The sequence below is a fragment of the Triticum urartu genome, chromosome 6A (genome assembly GCF_056163025.1).
Source record: "Triticum urartu cultivar PI428250 chromosome 6A, HENAU_Tu73, whole genome shotgun sequence".
NCBI classification, from domain to species: Eukaryota; Viridiplantae; Streptophyta; class Magnoliopsida; order Poales; family Poaceae; genus Triticum; species Triticum urartu.
Genome location: NC_141878.1, coordinates 591,204,285 through 591,226,737, shown reverse-complemented (window position 1 = coordinate 591,226,737; position 22,453 = coordinate 591,204,285). Strand labels below are relative to the sequence as shown.

Below are 22,453 nucleotides of genomic sequence, written 5' to 3'. Positions count from 1 at the left end.
TGCATGTACACAGCAAATATGAAATAACTTCAGAATTATCTTTCTTTGCAAGATTCAACGTGCTCTACAGACCTAGAAACACAAGAAGCATTACAAACCTGCAATCCACAGAAAGTGTTATACAAGTAAATCATATGTAGGATTATTTATGTACTACACTAAGCACATTCTGACAATCTGAGTGTCACCCATTTACTCACTACATGAATTACTTAATCATAGCACTAAACTCCCGAGAACTACATTCATACTGTTATAGAACAAAGCAGAACTTCGAATCAAACCCAGCTATGTGCAACAATTAATAATTGAACCTATAAAATTTACTGGCATGTACAACAACAGGATACTAAGATGCGGTTAATTTGTAAAAAAAATATATGCTTAACTGAAGATAAGGCAACCGGAATAAACAAACCGTGAGAAGGAAAAACAAAACTATATACCTATTACTAAAGAAAACTATCATGTAGCTTTCTTGGTGGGTAAGTGACTATGAGGATCAATGATCTCTGTATACTATGCAGTCTCTTGGTGGACCGTCTAATTTTGCATTTCACTGTGTTATCTTCAATTAAAATTGGTGGCGGTGCATATGAATTCCTGCAGTGTTCAGAGCCGCGCTCTGATCATCTCCTGTCGGTCCTGCAGCACCACTAAATTCAGAGAAGATTATTAGGTCCATCGAGATCCCAAACGAAATACAAAGAATTTGAGTAGTAACATGCATGATGCATCTAGTAGAAATAAGTGAAGCACACCAATTTCTAGCTAGAAAATCAGAGAGATAAGTGGCTTTCTCCTGTGTGGACAGGGAGAAGCCGAACTGCTGGAGGTTCAATAGCTCCGCGGTGTTGTCGTCCCTCCGTTCGTGCGGTCGTGATCCTCACGGCCAGGAGCACAACATACAGGATTTCATATTGTCGCTGCCCGCCGTGTCGATCGCCGCCTCCACCAATGCCATGGACCGTGACGCCTCTCTCCAAGGAAGGCCGCAGGCCACTAGGATCCGACCATGGTGGGGCATGCTCGGGGATGCGGCGAATGGAGCACCATTCCATCTCAGAGGAAAGCAAAGAGAAACGGATTGAAGAGCAGGTCGAAGCCCTGCGGCCACCATGGAGCACCATTCCAAAGCCAAACCGTACCGCCGTCCCTCCTGATGTTACACATGAATGATCTAAGAAGAAGGGCAGATAGAACAGGGCGACGTCCAGAGGTGCGAGGCGAGGGACACAGCATGTCCCACATACCGGGAGAAAGAGGGAGAGGCGGTGATGGCCCGACGACGGCAAAGGCATGAAGAACCGGCACTGGGGGAGAGGCCGCGTGCCTGAGAAGAAAGAGACTCAGGCGGCACTTCCCATGGGACAGCCGGACAGCCTTGCCGTCGAGCAGTAGGACGCCGTCAAGATCAACCTCACCTGCTCGCCTTTTCCGACGGTTGCGCTCCCCGCATGGCTTGATCGTGGTGCATGGAAAAGGAACAAAAGAACACAGCTTCGATGGAGATCGAGCAAGGGCCGTGGAGACGATGCTAATGGAGGGATGCCGAGGAGATCGTTTTATTGCTTGTAGAGCGCAGCGTTGGTGATGGATCGGTGGACAGTGGAAGTCCGCGGCGTCTCTAGATTGAACGATCGAGGCGGCACCGATCAGGAGCGGCGATGTCTCTAGATTTAACGATCAAAGCAACACCGATTACCAGGGTAAAGCGGCACTGATCAACCAGAAGGAAACACCGACCGAAGCAACAGCGGCAGCCACGCAGCGATAGCGACAGGATCGAAACCTACACAGACACGTACAACATTCAGGAAAACCAGCATATTTATAGCCCCATATCACGCGGCAGAACTCCAGAAGACACGCGAAAATCAGCACCGACGGGCAGGGACGCACACACTCTGGAAAGGACGACCAAAGCGGCAGCGGCAAGTTATACGGTGAAAACGACAGGTTGAATGGCGCGCGAGAAATCCGGGCGGCGCAAGCGAACCGTTTCACCCGATCACCGCTGTCCACTCATAACACCAACCTGCTGCATGGCTCCATCCCTTTTCTCTTGTCGTTTTACTCCTGGAAGCAAGTGCAGTTCTATTAATCAGTTTCGACTGGTCGCCCGCCTGCATGATGCCGCCCATGCATATTGTCGTGTTGCTTCTGGATGCAAATGCAACACCCCTGGTCAGCTCTAATTGGTCCACCCGCTCATTGGCCACCGACGACACCGATCCCATTGCATGATGGAACTGGTCCACCACGTGGCGGCACACAATTAGTATGCATGCATGCAAGGCAAACACGTACGTATAACCCCTTCATGCTACGACAGGACAACTGGGCCAACAGCGGCCGGAATACCCAAACCAATCACAAGACCGAAGAAGCTAGGATCGAAGTAAAAGGGGCTGTCAGGACACGAACTTCAGCACAAAGACTGGCACACATGCAGCAGTAAATACTAAACCAACCAAACCAAGGCGCACACACGTTCAAAAAATTTCAAACAAAACCCTGAATCCACAAAGCATTTCTACCCCGGCAGGTACCAAATTAATAGCACGTGTCACATGCATAATTCACTAGAAGTCTTTTTCAAACAAGTGGAACAACCTTGAGGCAAAAACTTGGCCTGGAATAGATGCTTGGATATATACTGCTAAGGACATACAGAGATCAGAACCAAGAATAGGAAGTGGTGGTAACCTGACTGTAGCTGCGACGGCGGCGGTTCCAAGACGGCCTAGGCGAGGCGGCGGAGAACCGGCAGGCGTCGTGGGGAGCGTGGTCGCGAATGGGCCAGCGGTGGTGCGTCGTGGTCGCTGTTCGGGGATGGCCTGAGTTTGGAGAGGCGTGCGTTTATGGAGTGTGACTGGGGGTGGGCAGCGGTCTCTCGCGTCACCGTGCAAGCAGCGCTGGATCGGCGGCAGCAGCCCGCGTCATCGCGCGTGCCACAAGGAAGCAGAACCCAGCGGCCACCTCAACCCTCCTCGCCGCCTTACGCCTCCGCAGGTGGAGTATATCCTGACGGGCATGCAATTTGAGGAAGTAAATCACCACCTGACGACAATGCGGAAAGCAAAAATCAAGAAACAGCAATTTCAGGTTCAGATTCACAACCGTCAGAAGAGATGGAAGGCGATATCTAGAAGCACCATTCGATATGAATGGGACAGTAAAAATGGAAGTTGCGACAAGATCTCACACCAAGATACAACACACCAGTAGCAGGAGCCTGACACAATAGGTCTAATTGACATTGCAACCGTCACCGGGACGGAGAGCACTGAAGTGCCTGCTGCCGCAGCGGGACATGGTCTAGTGTAGCAGAAGCAGAACAAGAACAAGAATAAGAGTTGGTCTGAAATATTTATCTTAGTTTACTTTTGAGTTGAGCATGAGAATCTTTGTTTTACCTCTTCACCTGCCTGCCCTAAATTTCAACTTTCAAATCTGCATCTTGCTATAAATACACATGGATCAATAATAACTTGATAGAAACGGTTGAGCGTTCCTTCAGTTTTGACGTGAGCGTACTTCCAGTTTTCGGTGCTGAAAATACAACTGTCACATAGTTTTTGGATGCAGACAGAAAGTAATCAGGATAGATCAACGAACTGCTGAGCAAGACGAACTTACTATCAGGAATGAAAATAACTAATGTCTCATGGCAATTAACACGAACACTTACGAAGAGATCAACATAGATTCTCCAAAGTTTCAAGATAGATCTCCGATTTCAGTTTCTCACGACACAAACACTTCCGAAGAGTTCAACATAGATTCTCCCAAGTTCACAGGCAATGGGTTTTTGTCACCCAAGAATTCAGCGATGAAGTAGTCCAGGCCGGTCCCTGCCGGGTTGCAGAGCTGACCAAGCAGACGAGAAGAAGCAGAGCTTAGAAAGAACTAGCCACCGAATGATGTGCATTATCGGCTTTGACAGCAAACCTGAGACTTCAGATTTGGTTACGTGAACCGCTTCTCTCCTTGGCTCAAGAACTATGCGTACACAAGGCTGTAAGGTGGTGCGTCTTTAACCTGAAATGGATGGATCATCACACAATTTGGCTTAAGACTGTTTCAGAACTGAAGCAGAGTATACCAGAGTGAATCAGTGAAACAGAGAAGAAATTATGTATATATAAAGAGGCATGCTAAATTATCATCAATCTTAACGCCAATCATAAATAGAGCTACTCGACTGTACACTGAACTTGTGCTTTGCTTGCACATCACACATATTGTTTTAGCATATTCATCTCATTCACTCATACTACCTCTGTCCGGAAATACTTGTTTCTCAAAAAGATGTATCTAGATGTATTTCAATGCTAGATACATCTGTTTGAGCGACAAGTATTTTCGGACGATGAGAGTACTATTTTACCCCCAGTATATATTTTCTGGCAAGACAAGGTCCGTTTGCGGTACTGTCATGTTTGTGAAGCAAGTGCCACATCAAAGTGTTGTATTGGGTATGTAGACATCACACCACCCTTTCATACATATATTTGGGATGCATGCATGTTGGTGTGCTCTTTCGACACTTGCTCGCATGGTTTTCGGAGATGAAGCGATAAATAGGGCCCGCGTGATCTACGCCATTGACCCCACTCGAGAGTGGTTTGATCGGGGTGAACTCCTCTTGGTTTGTGTTACGGTAGGCCATGGTGACATGCTAGACCATGTTTGAGCACATGACTTCACAAGATGCTCTCCTGGTGGCGCTAAGTGTGGCACCAACACTACAGGTGCAGAACTGTCGTATTTGTGATGCAAGCTAGTGACACATCAAAGTTGTGTATTGGGTGTTCAAACATCACACTACACTTTCATACACATATTTGGACTAGATGAGGGTGGGTGCGATGTCCTTACCCTCCCTCTCACTGTTTTCGGAGATGAGCCAATTCGTAGGGCTCACGCGATCTACGCCTTTGACCAGACTCTATAGGAGTTTGACCAGGGTGAACTCCTTTTGGTTTGTGTTATGGTAGGCCATGGTGACATGCCAGACCAAGTTTGAGCACATGCTTCACAAGATTCCCTCTGATTGGCGCTAAGTGCGTGACCAGCACTGTAGGTGTAGAATTCTCGGGGGACTGTCGTGTTTGTGAGGCACCTGGTAAATAGAGAGAGATAGAAAAATTGAGGGCATAAAAAATAAGACCCATGAAAATATTAAAGTGGCAGTAAATAGAAAGTTAGAAAAATTGAGGGCATCGAAAACAAGACCATGAAAACTAGTTGGGAGAAAATGAGTGAGGAAGAATCAAAGAATGGAAAGAAATACTATTCAAATAGTAAACATAATGCAATGAAAATCATTTTAAAACTATTTTTGCATTAAAAAATTGTCTTGCAAAAAATCTTGAAAACGTGAGCCGGGTACATGCAGGAAGCACTCGGCTTGTATGCCCTGTAAGCCGAGTGCTTATTGAGGGCACATGGCTTATATGTCATGTAAGTCGAGAGCTTTCACATGGCACACGGCTTATAGGTTGCTCCATGACAGCGTCGTCAAACACCTTCATTGTAGACACGTGACAGATATCTTTGTCGGGTTCCTACTGTAAGCCGAGTGCTTTTTCGTGTAGAAACCGTGCGCCGCGTGTAAGCCGAGTGCTTTTTCGTGTAGAAACCATGAGCCGCATGTAGAAGCTGTGTGCCGCGTGTAAGCCGAGGGCTTTTTGACACCACCTGGCTTACATGATACTATAAGCCGAGTGCAGTATATTTTCCAGGTGTTTTTCATTTAGCATTCGGCTTAGAGAATCATAAGCCTAGTGGCCGAAAAATAGCTCACAGCTTATAGACTAACACACGGCAAAACGTGATTTTCCTGTAGTGAGTAGATGATTTGCCTGATGGATGAATTGATGGTGCTAGTTTTTTCCTAGATGGATGGATGAATTTTGGTACTGTGAACAAAAAGGGTTTCCCCCGCTTTATATTATAAAGCATACCACCAAGCATCCAACACAACAATGTCAAGTACAATAAGTCATAGAATCATGCTGGGGGCAGAGCAAAGACAAGCCCCAAATAAAACTAAGAAGAAAAGCTCAGGAGGGGGGGGAGGAGGCAGCGGGGGAGGAGCAAAAGACGCTGCCGAGGCACGAAGACCCGCCATTTTGGTACTGTGAATACTAAATGGTACTGTGCAGGTAGATGATTTGCTAAATTCTTTTTTCTACTGTGATAGCTAATCGCTTTCATGTCATATTTGACGATATTTTGGTTCGAAACAATTAAGTGCTAGCAATTCAGCTCCTAGTTTTAGTTCAGGGACATTACCAACATTGCAGCACACAATTCATCCCATAACCTCATACCAAAGAGCATGCCGTTGTCATATTCGATGATTGTGCTCTTTGACTGAAATGATGGTTCTAGTTTTGTCGTTGTCATATTCTTCTGTCTAAGATGGTGCTAGTTTTGTCGTTGTCATATTCAACGATATTTGTGCTATTCGACTGAATAGACCCAAGAGCAAGTGGTACCCCTTGTAGGCATGGCATCATCATACTGTGTCGTTGTCCAACATGGAACACATACAAGTTTACTTGACCGTTGTACGTGTATTCGACGGGGGGAAATAGTCAATGAGTAATGTGTACGCACAATGTATATTTTTCCTCAAGAAAAAACAAACTTTGCGTTTGAATAGACTGGTAGAAGAATAAAAATATCTGTACAAGCACAGAATAGTGTAACGCCAGGATTGCAGCGTGACGCCGGTGTCCCTAAAAGTCAGGCACCGCTGGAAGAGGCAATAAGATAAGAGTTAATCAGGCCACTAATTAATAAGATCAGCGGCTCAGATTACTCTTACCTTTCATGTAAAAAGAGAGAGTAAGAGGGAGCATGTTAAAACTGCTCGCTGGAAGAACCTCTATACGACATTCTGAAAGCACGGCAATCACAAAGAAACCATTCGAATGCTGGACACATCTCTTTCGTTTCCGTCTGAAAAGTACAGAGAAGAATTGGAGTGATCCTACTATAGGCCGGAACGGTCACTGACAAGGTTGACGGACTTGAGGTCTTCGTTCCGGCGGCGGGCAGGCTTCAGATAAGGGCGTGAGAAAAACTGGAGAAAATTCAGACGCAAGTGTGTGGACGTGATGACGCTGTAAGAGGGTTTTTAAACACCTGGGGCCTCAGCCTGATGAGCGAGCACCCAGCTCACACAGGCATACCTCACAACCCGGCCGGAAGCAAAACAATGGAAGGAAGCAGGCCGCCGTTTCTTGCGATCCGGCCAAGCAAAGGTGCCATACATACTCTGTTCTCCTCGTTACTAGTGAAGTACAGTACTCCCTCCGATCCAAAATAAGTGTCGTGGTTTCAGTTCCAAACATCCATTTTTTGCCTTGCCGTCGGTTTTGTTATTGCTGCCTGCAAACTCTTTCTTCACATCACTTTTGAAGTCGGCAGCATCCTCTAATGGCTATTGTCGTTGCTGATCATTTACTCTTAACACGTGCAGATCCGGGAGGCAATCTTATATGTGCCAGTCAACCCGCAAGGCTCACCTCCATCCTTACCCTACTCTCGTTGCTGCTCCTTTCTTGCGGAGTCGGCAGCATCCGCTGCTCCTCCGCAACGACGACAATCCATGTTAACAGCACGGACATGATGTCGCTGTTAGATTTCAAGCGGGCCATCACCAACGACCCAAGTCAAGCCTTGAGATCTTGGGACCTCGGCGTCCCCCTTTGCGGATGGAACGGCGTCGTCTGCAGCAGCCTGGAGCACCCTGGGCGAGTCATCGAGCTGAACCTTATGAACCTATCTTTGTCGGGCACGATTTCACCATCCCTCGGGAATCTATCATTCCTTAGGAGACTGGACCTGTCCATTAATGGCTTCACCGGCGAGATACCTCCTCTCAACCGTCTCCAAAGCTTGGAGTACCTTCTCTTGGGACAGAACTCACTGCGAGGGATCATTCCGAATACACTTACAAACTGCTCCAATTTATACGAACTATTCCTGTCTAGCAACTTACTAATAGGAGAAGTTCCCAGTGGTATAGGCCGCCTATCCAATCTATTGTTGTTATTTCTTGGAGGAAATAATCTCACCGGAGAAATCCCACCAAGCCTAAAAAACAGCAGTCAACTTGAATACATCTTGCTTGCTGATAATAAGCTCACCGGAACCATTCCTGATGAGTTGGGAAAACTCCCAAATCTTTCTGAATTAAACCTTGCTGAAAATAGGCTATCAGGTGGAATCCCTGAAACCCTGTACAAATACAATCAGTCTTCTCTCAGATATCTATTCTTACATTCCAATATGCTTGGGAAAACACTGCCATCTAACTTTGGTGATACCCTCCTGAATCTTAAAGTTCTCACATTGTACGAAATAATTTTGAAGGTCATCTCCCAGCATCACTAGGCAATATTTCAGGGCTAAAGTGGTTAGACTTGTCATTCAACAATTTCGTTGGTCAAGTTCCAAGTTCTTTTGGTAATCTTGGACTGTTACAACACCTAGACCTTCAGCAAAACAATTTGTCTGGCTTCATCCCAATAGAGTTGGGTGGCTTGCAACACCTCACCAATCTGTATCTGTCTGATAATAATCTGGAAGGGGCGGTACCGTGAAACAGACTCTTTGTCGCAAATAAATGGGGCAAGAGCCTTTGTCGGTATTGGGGGTAACCGGCCGTGGGAGCTCCTTTGGAGGAACACTGGATATGCTCCCATGTCCTACTATCTCTCGGACAAAAGATACACAATAGCATGTACTACCTGATCATATAGAGTGTTCATTCTAATATTTGGTTTCAGGCCACCCATACTGTTGATCTATTTTATGCTCACCAGGAGTCCAGGACGTCAAGAGCAAACCTGTCGTTCTTGTTTTGTTTTGTTTTCAGGCCGTGTGTAATTCTCGGGGTTGGGACCTTCCCAACCTTCTCTTTGGCCATAAATGATTCGGTGAGATCGTGGCTCTCAATGATCAGCAATCTGCAAGACAAATCTAAAGGATAGTTCCAGAAAAAATCATCAGGATTTGTCATGCTAGCCATTGGTGAGTTACCGACCACTCCCATTATATGGTGTACAAGAAAAGCTAGTCCACGTCTTGGTCTTGTCATGCTGACTGTTCTAATACTGTAGTTATGGCAAGAAAGCTTATAACGACTTGGACAGTCAAAGAAGAGACAAGTGCAGACAACGTGGAGAGTGTTAAGATTAACTTAATTTGCATATGTTTATAGTCGCTGCTTTTTTTTTGAAGAGAATGATCCCTGGCCTTCGCATCTGGGAGAGCAACAATATGCCTGAATCCGCCATCTTAGCAACATCTGCCGCTACTCCTATTCAAATGATGAAGGGGTGCAAGCTGGGCCACATAACCAAACCTCTTACATAAGCCTAACATCTAAAGCCGGAGGCCCCGACCGAACCATCTGGCTCAAACCGGTCCGATGCACTCACATGTGTCGTCGCCGCCATCTTCCACTGGTCCATTTTCAGAGCAGATTGAGGAGACATCCTTGGCAGGTCCTCCGCCATCGACACCACCATGACGCCAAACGACGACCTCCACCTACGCGAGCCTTGGCAGGTCCTCCGCCATTGACGCCAGCACGACGCCAGACGACGACTTCCACCTACGCGAATGCATCTCCAAGCAACGAACGCAAATCCATGCTAGGATAGGGCCGCACCATCACCGTCGCCCACCACCCACAAGCGCCACTCAACCCCAAGGTTCCCAAAGCGGCGCCTTCAAGATAGGAACGGCGCCGTGAGCGCTGCTTTAGGGAACCGTGATGTGGTTGCTACATGCTCATGCAGCAGATTTTAATTCCTCCCCTAGCCAGTCAGCCCACGTGGTGAGGGAGTATCAAGGATTTCACAAAAACAAACCCGGCCGGCGGCAAAACCATGCGAGAAAGGCTGCCGTTTCGTCCGATCCGGCCAACCAAAGGTGTTCAAAAATCCATCCTTCGTCTTGCCGTCGGTTTTCTGTTCGCTACTCCCTTAGTAAAGAAATATAAGACGTTTAGAGATCACTCTTTCTTTACAGAGGAAGTATCAAGCATTTGACAAAATCAAACCGTAGCGGCTAGCAAAGTCTTTCTTTACATGCATGGATTCTAATGTTTTATTAATTCTTCACACTTGCAGGCAAGGGAGGCCTTACGTCTACCATTCAGCCGGCGAGACTCAACACCATCCTTAAGCTACTGCCGCTGCTACTCGTTTCTTGTGGAGTCGGCAGCGTCCGCTGCTCCTCGACGATGACAGTCCATGACAATAGCACGGACATGATCTTGCTGTTGGATTTCTATGAGCCATGACCAACAACTCGAGGCAAGCCCTGAGATCTTGGCACGCCCGCACCCCCCTTTGCAGATGGAAGGGCGTCGTCTGCAGCGAACCGGAGCACCCTGGGCGAGTCACCAAGCTGAACCTTGACTTCGTATCGTTGTCGGGCCCGATTTCACCGTCCCTCGGGAACCTAACATCCCTTAGGGAATTGGACCTGTCCGGAAATGGCTTCACGGGCGAGTTACCTCCTCTCAACCGTCTCCAAGGATTGGAGGACCTTTACTTGGGAAACAACTCACTATAAGGAAACATTCCAGATACTCTGACAAACTGCTCCAATAATCTACAGGATCTCGACCTGTCTGCCAACTTACTAATGGGTGAAATTCCCCGTGGTATCGGTCACCTATCCAAGCTAAAGTTGTTAGCTCTTTACGAAAATAATCTCACGGGAATAATCCCACCAAGCCTAAAAAACATCAGTCAGCTTGAAGCCATCTACCTTGATTATAATAATCTCACCGGAACCATTCCCGATGAGTTGGGAAAACTCCCAAATCTTTCTTATTTATTCCTTGCTAAAAATAGGCTATCAGGTAGAATCCCAGAAACCCTATACAAATACAATCAATCTTCTCTCCAATATTTATTATTAGGTTTCAATATGCTTGGGAACATATTGCCATCTAACTTTGGTGACACTCTCCTGAATCTTCGATATCTCGGATTGGCCAACAACAATTTTGAAGGCCATCTCCCTGCTTCACTAGGCAATATATTTCAGAGCTAAGGAAGTTAGTCTTGTTGTCCAACAATTTCATTGGTGAAGTTCCCGGTTCTTTTGGTAAACTTGGAATATCAGAATACCTAAACCTTCAGCAAAACAATTTGTCGGGCTTCATCCCAATAGAACTTGGCGGGTTAGAGCAGCTCACCCATCTGGATCTGTCTGATAATAATCTTCAAGGTAGAGTTCCATGGAACGAAGTATTTGTTTGAAATAACAGTCGCTTCTCACTTGGACTCGGAGGCAACTAATGGGGACTTCTTTGGAGAAACACTGGATCTGCTCCCATGTCCTACCATCTCTCAGAGAAAAGAAACACACTTATGACTACTCATTGCAATATTTGGTTTCATGTCATTCATATTTGTTGGCTCGACATTGACATACTTTTCTAAAAACTCGGTCAAACATGCACTCGTTTGACTTTGGGAAAAACAAATACACCCTCTCATTGAGATTTCTTTGTTATGATGTACACATTAATTTTATTAAAATTGGTTATTTGTTTCCTAATTAATGTGATTGAGCGATTTAAGGTAATTTAATTAATTTAGATTTGATCTTTCGAGATTCATCGTGATTGATTCTTTCAAATAAAGACATTACTAAATAACTTGAGCCAACATGGAAAATTCTGACCCGTTCATATTTTTTCGGTGTGTGAGAGGGTGCCGTGAAAATAAACCGATGGGATGGTGGGAGGGGAGACAGAAAAAAAAAACAGACGAAAGTGGGAGACGAAAAAAACCATGAAAGCTAATCCTATCAAGTGAGACATTAGGAGTAGAGATTCTTCGGGCCTTCCACAGATCCAAGAAATGCACCCGTGGCTAGTGCTATAGCGCCATTTTTCTTTCAGATTTGATTGTAGAGATTGGAAGGTATCGTTTCTGCTCATAGGAATCTTCTACGTTATTTGAATATTTCACCTGAATGATCAACCTCATTGTTGGTTGTGGATTCATGCAAGAGCAGTACAGAAGTGTATTAGATTTAGTTGATAGAACTTAATAAAAAATAGAAATAGCTTTCGATTTGATTTGAGTATCCACTGAATCCCTTGTTGCAGTTGCTTTTGTAATGGTTCCTGGATTATAGGATAGATCAGACTGTTAGACTAGGCTTGAGAAGGAAGAGCAAGATTACGAGGTTATAGAAGGAAACAAGAGATAAGGAACTAGCACAAGCTTGAAGTGGGAAAGAAGTGATGCCACACAGGACCCAAAGCAAAAGCAGCGCCTGTGCTAAACATTTGGAGCAAGATTACCAAGGTTTGTTTCTCGAGGAGCAGATGGTTGTCGAGGAAACAGCCGACGACAAAAACCTCCAAACGCAGGTGGCGTCTTTTCGGAGATCGGGAATGATTTGCTTGCTTTGTATGGCTTGTGTAGCCGTCTGCCCTCTGTTCGTTGTACGTATAAAGGAATATTGCCCGAGAACTTATCGTTTACAGAACAGTAGGTTTTTGAGCAGTAGAGATCCCTTGAAGGGGAAAGAGTGTTGAGTTAAACCTTGTCTCGGGTAACTTCCATGCAGCGGCAGCAGTAGAAATTACTTAGCCTAGAAGTAAAATGGTACAGTTGCATATCGGCAGTAGTAACTTAGCTACGAAGTGAAAACAGCAGCAGCATAGCCGTACACAGCTGCAGGTCGGCAAGTCGGTAAGAAGCCGTAGCTTACTAGTTAAGGTAAGTCTGTGACGTAAGTGCTTAGCTAAGAGCTAGCAGATATTTTAGCCCATAGTCGGTTTGTAAGCACTATATAAGAGGCTGCACCCCACCCGGTTGTAGCATTCCATTCCGATCAAATCAAGGAAACGAGCCACTTCAGTTTCCTCCTCTACTCATAAGTGTACCAGCTTCACTACTAGTGTGTGTGTGTGGGCAGCATCGTGTGCTCTGCTAGTTTACACTAGCTGTAGTTTAGACTTGGTTGATCCTCGGACAACTAGCTACTCGCTAGTTCGGGCCAACAATTGGCATCATAGCCTTAGGTTATGCCGAAGCATATGCCGAAGGAAGGCGTCGCCGGCGACGGCTCCAAGACCGCCGAGCATAGCTCGGCTGAGGACACCCGTGCGGCGGACGCACTCGCGCTGCGAGGCAGGCCGGGAGGTGAGCTGGGTGCGCCACGCTCCGTGCGTGACGTGGGCATGTCCAGCACCTCCTTCCCTCTCCTCACGCGGACCAACTACCCCAGTTGGTCGGTCATGATGAAAGTCATCATGGAGGCGCGGCATATGTGGAAAGCTGTGGAAACCGGCGATGTCGAGTATGAGGAGGACCGGCTGGCGATGGAGGCGATCTTGCGCTCCGTCCCAGAGGAGATGGTGCTCACCCTTGGCGCCAAGGAGACGGCGAAGGAAGCATGGGACACCATCAAGACTCTGCGCATCGGCGTGGAGCGCGTACGGGAGTCGAAGGCCCAAACCTTGCGCCTCCAGTACGAGGAGATCCGGTTTAAGGCCGGTGAACAAGTCGACGACTTCACCTTGCGGCTGCAAGGTCTCGTCAACGAGCTCGCAATGCTCGGAGATCCCATTGACAACAAGATGGTGATTCTCAAATTTCTCCGCATCGTCCCCAGGCAGTACAAGCAACTGGCCTGGTCCATCGAGAGCTTGGTGGATCTCTCCACCATGACGATCGAGGAGCTGGTAGGGCGGCTAAAGGTCGTCGAGGAGCGCGGCGACGAAGCCGACAACCGTGCTGGCGGCGAACTACTGCTCACCAGGGAGCAGTGGGATGCGCAGCTTCAGCAGCGCGGCCGCGGTGGCTCTTCCGGCAGTGGGGGAGGCGCCCCCACGGGAAGCAGAGGTCGCGGCAGAGGCGGAGGCCGCGCCCAGAGCGGCGGCGGCAACCGCGGTCGCAAGCCAAGCCAGGCAGGGCGAGGCGCTGGCAACGGTGGCAAGTGCCGCTACTGCAACATGCCGGGTCACTGGATCCGGGATTGCCGCAGGAGGAAAGCCGACGAGGCAGCCGCGACAACGACAAACCTCGTCCAAGCTGACGTGGACGGCGGGCCGGCAATGATGCTGGCAAGAGTCGAGCCCGTGCAGGAGAGCACAGCGTTTCTCGCGACCACGGCTCCGACAACACCCATTCTGTGCAGGAGGCACGGAACCCGTCCACGGGAACCATCACTCCAGTGACAGGCCATACCTCGACAACGACGTTTTCGGGGCCTGTCGACTGGGAGGCGATGAAGGCTCGGGTGTGGGGGAGCCACACCCCAGCCACGGCGTCCCCGAACTCGGGACCCGATGAGGTCGCGCAAGTTGGCGCGGCAACGACGCATATGGCGGACCATGCTCCGACCATGATGCTGGCGACCATCGACTCCGTGCAGGAGCGCATGGAGACTCCGGTCAGCCACACCCCGACAACAAAGTGTTCGGGGTCCACCGTGTTGACGAGAGATGGCTCCCTGACAACGGCATGTGCGTGCGGCTACGTCTTCCTCAACGAGGAGAGAGCCGTGACCACGCCCACGCTTGCAGGCGGCAAGCAAAGTGAGGGTTGGTTCCTCGACACCGGCGCCACGAACCACATGACTGGTTCGGTCAACGCGTTCGCGGAGCTGGACCGCTCAATCACCGGGAAGGTGCGGTTCGCGGACGGATCCGTGGTGGAGATCCACGGGCGCGGAACCGTCGTCTTCGCCGACAAAGGGGGTGATCACAGGGCGTTCACGGACGTCTACTTCATCCCGGCGCTCAAGAGCAGCGTCGTGAGTGTCGGACAGCTCGACGAGGGCTGGTTCGACATCGGCATCCGGCGCGGTGTTCTCACCGTGCGCGACCAGCAGAAGAGGCTGCTCATCGAGGTAACCCGCTCGGCAAACCGCCTCTACAAGCTCTTCTTTCGACCCGTGCATCCTGTGTGCCTTGCCGTGGGCCATGTCTCCGACGCGTGGCGTTGGCATGCCCGGCTAGGACACCAGCACTTCGACGGGTTGCGGAAGATGGCGCGAGGAAACCTCGTTCATGGGCTACCTCACATCGAGCATGCCGACGAGTTGTGCGATGCGTGTCTTGTCGGGAAGCAGCGGCGCCTGCCCTTTCCAGAAAAGGCACGCTATCGGGCGCAGAAACCCCTGGAGCTGGTTCACGGGGACCTCTGCGGCCCAATCACCCCGGCAACGCCAGGAGGGCGTCGCTACATCCTGCTGCTCGTCGACGACTATAGCAGGTTCATGTGGGTGCTGCTCCTCGCCTCCAAGGATGAGGCGGAGCAAGCCATTGTCAAGCAGCAAGCGGCGGCAGAGGTCGAGTGTGGCCAAAAGCTACGCGTGCTGCGCACGGACCGTGGCGGCGAGTTCACGTCGGTCACGTTCTACAAGCACTGCGACGAGAAAGGGGTGCAACGTCACCTCACAGCCCCTTACTCACCGCAGCAGAATGGCGTCGTCGAGCGGAGGAACCAGACGGTGCTCGGGATGGCACGCTGCATGCTCAAGGCAAAGCAGGTGCCGAGCACGTATTGGGGGGAGGCCGTGCTCACGGCCGTCTTCATCCTCAACCGCTCCTTCACAAGGAGTGTCGATGGAAAAACGCCTTACGAGGCGTGGTATGGGAGGAAACCCGATGTACGCTTCCTCCGCACCTTTGGCTGCGTCGGGCACGTCAAGATGACGCGCCCATGGCTGAAGAAGCTCGACGACAGGAGCACCCCAATGGTGTTCATGGGCTACGAGACGGGCTCTAAGGCGTACAAGATGTACGACCCCGTCTCAAAGTGTGTGCATGTCTCGCGCGACGTCATCTTCGACGAAGACGCGCGATGGACTTGGGAGGCGTCGGGGGAGGCCCCGGCAAGCAGCTCCTTCACCGTGGAGTACCCGATGTACTCTAGGACCCCGGGAAACAAGACCCCAGGAAGTTCCGCCCCGGGAAGCCCGGGAGGTGTGGATCCGGGAACCGCAACCCCGAGAACACCGTCCCCGGGTACGGTGTCCCCGGACACCCCGACGTCAAGCAAGGTGGGTCCCGGGAGGCAGTTCGCAACCCCGCCAACGGCGAGGTTGGAGCTGTTCGACGCCGACGACAGCGTTGGCGCCCCCCACAGGTTTCGGCGCATGGGGGATCTCCTCGGCGAGGCTGCGGCAACACCGCGACAGCCCGAGGAAGAGGACGTTGATGACGACGACGTCTTGCATCTGATGGCCGGCGAGGAGCCGACCACATTCGCGGAGGCCGAGCAAGAGGATTGTTGGCGCCATGCGATGCTGGACGAGCTGGCGTCGATCAACGACAACGCCACTTGGACACTCACCACACTGCCTGCTGGGCACCGAGCCATCGGGCTCAAGTGGGTGTTCAAGGTGAAGAAGGACGAGCACGGCGCCATTGTCAAGCACAAGGCGCGCCTCGTCGCCAAGGGCTATGTGCAGCGTGAAGGAGTGGACTTCAAGGAAGTCTTCGCTCCGGTGGCAAGGCTGGAGTCCGTGCGGCTCATCCTTGTCGTGGCTGCTCACCGCGGGTGGGAGGTACACCACATGGACGTCAAGTCGGCGTTTCTCAACGGCGACCTTAATGAGGAGGTGTACGTCTCCCAACCACCTGGGTTCGTTGCCAAGGGCCACGAGCAGGGCGTGTATCGACTACACAAGGCCCTGTATGGTCTCCGGCAAGCCCCAAGGGCGTGGAACGCCAAGCTCAATGCAAGCCTCGCATCTCTTGGGTTCTCACGCAGCGCTTCTGAGCACGGCGTGTACTCGCGTGGCACCGCGAACACGCTGCTCATCGTCGGCATCTACGTCGATGACCTGGTCATCGCTGGGGCAGAGCCTGAAGAGGTTCAACGCTTCAAGGGAGAGATGCATCGTCTCTTCAGCATGAGCGACCTTGGGCTGCTCCGGTACTACCTCGGGCTGGAGGTGAACCAGGAGGGTGGTCGCATCACGATCACGCAGACGGCCTACGCCACCAAGTTGCTCGAGCGGGCAGGCATGAAGGACTGCCATGCCGTGCACGCTCCAATGGAGGCACGGCTGAAGCTCAGCAAGGAGAGCCCCGAGAAGGCGGTGGATGCTACACTCTACCGTAGCATCATCGGGAGTCTCAGGTACCTTGTGCACACCCGACCGGACATCACGTTTATTGTCGGGTACCTGAGTAGGTTCATGGAAGCCCCGGCAAGCGATCATCTCGCTGCCGTCAAGCACCTGCTCCGGTACATCGCGGGTACGCTCACGCATGGATGCGTGTATCGTCGTGGCGACGGCGAGAGCTTGGTCGGATACAGCGACTCTGACCATGCTGGTGACGTGGACTCCCGGAAGAGCACCTCGGGCATACTATTTCTTCTCGGGAATAGTCCCGTCAGCTGGCAATCGGTGAGGCAGAAGGTTGTCGCCGTATCTTCGTGCGAGGCAGAGTACATCGCGGCAGCTACAGCGGCCTGTCAAGGCATTTGGCTTGCTCGCCTTCTCGGCGAGATGCTGAATCAGGACACAGCCCCTGCGCTCATCTTCGTCGACAACAAGTCGGCGATTTCCCTCTGCAAGAATCCAGTGCTTCACGACCGCAGCAAGCACATCGATCTCCGCTATCACTTCATACGTGACTGCGTCGAGAAAGGCACGGTGATCGTGGAGTTCATCAGGGCTGGTGAGCAGAAGGCGGACATCCTGACCAAGTCACTTGGTCGTGTCCGGTTCCAGGAGCTGCACGATAAGGTCGGGATCATCGACACGAAGCTCTTTCGACAAGGTTGAGGGGGAGATTGTTGAGTTAAACCTTGTCTCGGGTAACTTCCATGCAGCGGCAGCAGTAGAAATTACTTAGCCTAGAAGTAAAATGGTACAGTTGCATGTCGGCAGTAGTAACTTAGCTACGAAGTGAAAACAGCAGCAGCATAGCCGTACACAGCTGCAGGTCGGCAAGTCGGTAAGAAGCCGTAGCTTACTAGTTAACGTAAGTCTGTGACGTAAGTGCTTAGCTAAGAGCTAGCAGATATTTTAGCCCATAGTCGGTTTGTAAGCACTATATAAGAGGCTGCACCCCACCCGGTTGTAGCATTCAATTCCGATCAAATCAAGGAAACGAGCCACTTCAGTTTCCTCCTCTACTCATAAGTGTACCAGCTTCACTACTAGTGTGTGTGTGGGCAGCATCGTGTGCTCTGCTAGTTTACACTAGCTGTAGTTTAGACTTGGTTGATCCTCGGACAACTAGCTACTCGCTAGTTCGGGCCAACAAAGAGAGCAATAGAAATGTAAATAGATCCCATTTGGAACTATTTAGGTCAGACGTATAAAATGGCTCATCATTTCACGTTTGTGTTGATAAAAACTAACTCTGCTTCAAGCTGAGCCGATTAAGAATCATATTCATAGCTTATATTTTTGTGTCCGCTAAAGTCAGTCGTTTTTGCTGCCTTGCTAATCATGCCGTCCCCACACACCATACAATAAGAAACATTAATTGGCAACTTGTTTCTGTTCACTTTATTATTTCTGTCTTCTCGCCAATCATGTCGTGGCCTGCCCGACATCGCTCGATCGGAGCGGGTTATTCGGAGCATGTCCCGCATCCTCGGCAAGGTGGTGGTGGTGGACGAGTTGTCCCTCCGCAAGGAGGAGGAGGTTCGCGTCAAGGTCAAATGCCTCGACTCATCCAAGCTTCGCGGCACGATCCGGGTGTTCTTCAACGATCAGGGTTTTGACCTCCGCATCTCCCCCGAGCCGCCCAACCACATTGGCTGCCCCCACATCCCCGACGACAGCTTCTTGGGGGGAGGGCCAGACGGGGATGGTGCGGAGGATCGCCGCAGCGACCACGACCCCCGTCACGGACGTCGCTCCGGTTCGGAGGAGGAGGACGATGACTCCGAGGATAGTCCTCCTCGCGACCAGCCCCCCGCTCCTGCTGCTAGGAGTGGCGGTGGGACCGGACGCGCTCACTCCTCGGCCGCTCCGCCGCCCCCTGACGACGGCCTCGACGCTTCGGACGCCAGCCTTCAGGTCTTCCCCGCTTCATCGCCTCGCTCCCCCGCCGGTCCGCTCCTTGATGTCTTCACCACCCTCTCCGCCGGGGCCGTCCCGGACCCGCCCAGCTCGGCCGCGCCCATGCTTGTTGGAAATATGCCCTAGAGGCAATAATAAAAGCATTATTATTATATTTTCTTGTTCATGATAATTGTCTTTATTCATGCTATAATTGTGTTATCCGGAAATCGTAATACATGTGTGAATAATAGACACCAACATGTCCCTAGTAAGCCTCTAGTTGACTAGCTCGTTGATCAACATATAGTCATGGTTTCCTGACTATGGACATTGGATGTCATTGATAACGAGATCACATCATTAGGAGAATGATGTGATGGACAAGACCCAATCCTAAACATAGCATAAAGATCGTATAGTTCGTTTGCTAGAGTTTTCCAATGTCAAGTATCTTTTCCTTAGACCATGAGATCGTGTAACTCCCGGATACCGTAGGAGTGCTTTGGGTGTACCAAACGTCACAACGTAACTGGGTGACCATAAAGGTATACTACGGGTATCTCCGAAAGTGTCTGTTGGGTTGACACGGATCAAGACTGGGATTTGTCACTCCGTATGACGGAGAGGTATCACTGGGCCCACTCGATAATGCATCATCATTATGAGCTCAAAGTGACCAAGTGTCTGGTCACGGGATCATGCATTACGGTACGAGTAAAGTGACTTGCCGGTAACGAGATTGAACGAGGTATTGGGATACCGACGATCGAATCTCGGGCAAGTAACATACCGATTGACGAAGGGAATTGTATACGGGGTTGTTTGAATCCTCGACATCGTGGTTCATCCGATGAGATCATCAAGGAGCATGTGGGAGCCAACATGGGTATCCAGATCCCGCTGTTGGTTATTGACCGGAGAGTGATCTCGGTCATGTCTACATGTCTCCCGAACCCGTAGGGTCTACACACTTAAGGTTCGGTGACGCTAGGGTTGTGAAGATATGTATATGCAGTTACCCGAATGTTGTTCGGAGTCCCGGATGAGATCCCGGACGTCACGAGGAGTTTCGGAATAGTCCGGAGGTAAAGAATTATATATAGGAAGTGCTGTTTCGGCCATCGGGACAAGTTTCGGGGTCACCGGTATTGTACCGGGACCACCGGAAGGGTCCCGGGGGTCCACCGGGTGGGGCCACCCATCCCGGAGGGCCCCATGGGCCAAAGTGGGGAGGGGAACCAGCCCATAGTGGGCTGGTGCGCCCCCCCTAGGCCCACCCCATGCGCCTAGGGTTGAAACCCTAGGGGTGGGGGGCGCCCCACCTTGGCTTGGGGGCCACTCCAGCCCTGGCCGCCGCCCCCCCTAGGAGATCCCATCTCCTAGGGCCGGCGCCCCCGCTAGGGGGCCTATATAAGGAAAGGGGGAGGGGGGCAGCCGCACCCTGCATCCCTGGCGCCTCCCTCTCCCCTGCTACACCTCTCTCCCTCGTAGTACACGGCGAAGCCCTGCTACTGTGACGCCCTGCATCCACCACCACGCCGTCGTGCTGCTGGTTCTTCATCAACCTCTCCTCCCCCCTTGCTGGATCAAGAAGGAGGAGACGCCATCCGCTCCATACGTGTGTTGAACGCGGAGGTGCCGTCCGTTCGGCGCTTGGTCATCGGTGATTTGGATCACGTCGTGTACGACTACCTCAACCCCGTTCTTTGAACGCTTCCGCTCGCGATCTACAAAGGTATGTAGATGCATCCGATCACTCATTGCTAGATGAACTCATAGATGGATCTTGGTGAAACCGTAGGAAATTTTTTTTTTCTGCAACGTTCCCCAACAATGCTTCCCGCTCCTGTGGTGGAGTTCCCGGGGGTGGTCGTGGCCGCCCTGGACCCGCCCCCTCGGACCCTTCCGATGGTGATACCGCGCTGGAGATGGCGCTGCTCTCCCACCCGCTGCCTGCGGCTGCCAGGCCGCAGCCAGGGGCGGAGGTCCAGCCTTCCGACGCCGACCTGACTCCGGCTCCCCCGGCCCCCGAGGGGCCTCTCTGCCCGACGCACCCTGGTCCGCCTCTGGTGCTCCTGGACTCCGCCGCCGTGGGGCTGCAGGTGGTGGTGACCACACCGGTGGCCGCCCTTCCTCCACCCCCCCCCCTCCCCCGGACCGCGGCCTACTCCAGGCGAGCCAGGTCAACCTTGTCTCTGGTGACCTCCTCCCACCGCAGTGCTTGGATCGAGGCGGCCAGGCCGGTGGGTATCCCTGCTCTGCCTATCCCCGAGCAGGCAGAGCTCAGGGCCGCTGCCCGGAATCTCGAGCCAAGTACACCGCTCATTCCTGCCTCTTCATCTACTCGTTCCTTTTAGGCCTTGGAGTCGGCTCCGCTTGGCCACCTCGCGAAGGTGGCAGCGGACTCGGCAATTGTGTTTCGGGGAGAGGTTGCCCCCCCCCCGCTAGTTCAGATTGAGGCTATCCGTGCACGGGAAATCCTAGATGGTCGCCTCACCGAGGCCCGTGCACGCGCCCCCTCTTCTTCGGGCGTCCCTTCGGGGACGGCCCCGAACCCTCCGCCTCGCATGACGGCCGCCGCAGTTGAGATCCGCGGCCGCAGTCGCTCTCGCACCGCTGCCCTCCGCGCCCAGAGCGCCTCTTGTGTCTTGGGGTCAAGCAGCCCCCCCAAATGGATGAGTGATGCAGACCCTCTTCTGGAACATCCGCGGTTTTGGTCAAGATGGCCGACGCCGCCAACTAATCGAATACATGCGAACTGAGCAAATCGACATTGTGGCCATTCAAGAAACCATGTGTACGGAATTTTCCCTGTCGGAGCTCGAGCACTTGAGCTCCGACCTATTTGCTTGGCACTGGCTCCCTTCTAGTGGGAGTGCGGGCCACTCGGGTGGCATCCTCCTAGGGGTGAAGGATGCCACCTTTGAGGTAGGCATCATGGATCGGGGGAAGTTCTACGTGAGCATGGAGATCTTCGAGCGAGCACTGAACTTCAAATGGGAAATTATTGCGGTCTATGGGCCGGCCGACCACCGCCGTTCGGAGGCTTTCCTCGGTGAGCTCAGTAGGAAGGTTGCAGCTGCTCAGCTCCCGGTAGTGGTGGGAGGTGATTTCAACCTCATCCGGTCGGAAGAAGACAAGAGCAATAACTTGGTGAATTTCCCGCGGATGCAGATGTTCAATGACTGCATTGCGGACATGGGGCTTCGTGAGCTCGACCGTGTCAGGGCCAGGTTCACTTGGACAAACAGACAGGTTGATCCGACTCGCTCCGTTCTCGATAGGGTCTTCGCTTCCCCTGAGTAGGACATTTGTTGCCCCCTAGCTTCGCTCCGGGCGATTACGCGGATTGGCTCAGATCACATCCCCCTTCTCCTCTCTTCGGAGAATGAGCGTCCTCCCCTTCCGCCCC

General features: G+C 51.5%; 2 pseudogenes across 1 annotated transcript; both read left to right on the top strand.

Moving 5' to 3' along the window:
* Positions 1 to 7,155: 7,155 nt before the first annotated feature.
* LOC147966805 (uncharacterized) lies at positions 7,156 to 10,718 on the top strand (annotated as a pseudogene). The gene is made up of 3 exons (XR_015609071.1): positions 7,156 to 7,280; positions 7,499 to 9,054; positions 10,161 to 10,718. The product of XR_015609071.1 is annotated as an uncharacterized LOC147966805 (transcript).
* Positions 9,827 to 11,303, top strand: LOC147966804 (uncharacterized; annotated as a pseudogene).
* Positions 11,304 to 22,453: the final 11,150 nt, after the last annotated feature.